Below are 1,037 nucleotides of genomic sequence, written 5' to 3'. Positions count from 1 at the left end.
AGGGAGGGGGTCTGTGGGTTCTGGAGGGGTTAGGAGGGTGCGGGGGAGGGGGCATGAGCCTGGGAAAAGGAGGAGAGAGAGAAAGATACTGAGCGAAGGCTGGTGTAGGTGCTCGGCGTAAATTCTTTCTTTGGATTAAACGTTAAGCCTGTAGCTTCTTGGAGCAGATTCATTTCTAACAGGTGTCTGTAGAAAGTACACTGAGGTTGTGAGAATCCCAGAACTGTCCCCTACTGTACAGAGAGAGGGGAACGAGAGTCAGGCTGGAGAACAGGACTCCTGGGTTTGGATCTGGTTCCTGAACCCTTGGCCACGTTATTGCTGTTCTCTAGGTCTCGGTTTCTTTATCCATAGAAGGGTCCATAAGGCACCTTCCAGGCTCACACTTCTGTGGCCTTGGAGTTTTGCTTTCTGTGGTGGATCTGTCCTGGCATCTGAACCCTACAGGTGGGGCTGCGCTTGCCAGTAGCACCTGACCTCCACACTGGCGTCCTTCTGGGCATGGCCCAGCTGTCTCTTCCAGGTTCCATTTTGTTTTTGTTTTTAAACCAGGCCCGGGTCTGCCCTTAGGTTCTTTTCCCACAGGAGAGGGAAAGAAGAGAGCATTTCAGTCACGTATCCTTAAGTCCAGACTCTTTTGAGCTCTGTGTGCTTTGGGGTCCTTCTCTCTGTGCGAAATGTGGCTGGGAGTTCTGTCTCCTTTGCCTCTTTTTCCTCCCTTGTCCTCCGCCTCCTCTTGCTCCTCTTCTATAAATCTACTCGCTGATAAGCCAACTAACAGACGTGAGGTATTTAACTGGTGCCCAACAGTGTGAGGGGCATCTTCTTCCACTGCCCTTGTGGTTTTTCCTTTACCTTGGGAAAAGCTCACCTGTGCTTGAGTCTTCATTCTCCTCCTTGGTGAAAGGGGTGGCTGGATTTGCTAGTTTTGAGCCCACCTGTGTTTAGGTTCTTATCAACAGAAATTTGCAACTTCAGGTACGTTGGGAAAGGAAAAAGTCCCTCTAGGGGGTCCCAGCCCCAGCAGAGAAGGGGAC

Source organism: Galeopterus variegatus, unplaced genomic scaffold, assembly GCF_000696425.1.
Source record: "Galeopterus variegatus unplaced genomic scaffold, G_variegatus-3.0.2 Scaffold10179, whole genome shotgun sequence".
Classification (NCBI taxonomy): domain Eukaryota; kingdom Metazoa; phylum Chordata; class Mammalia; order Dermoptera; family Cynocephalidae; genus Galeopterus; species Galeopterus variegatus.
This window is presented reverse-complemented; position numbering follows the sequence as displayed.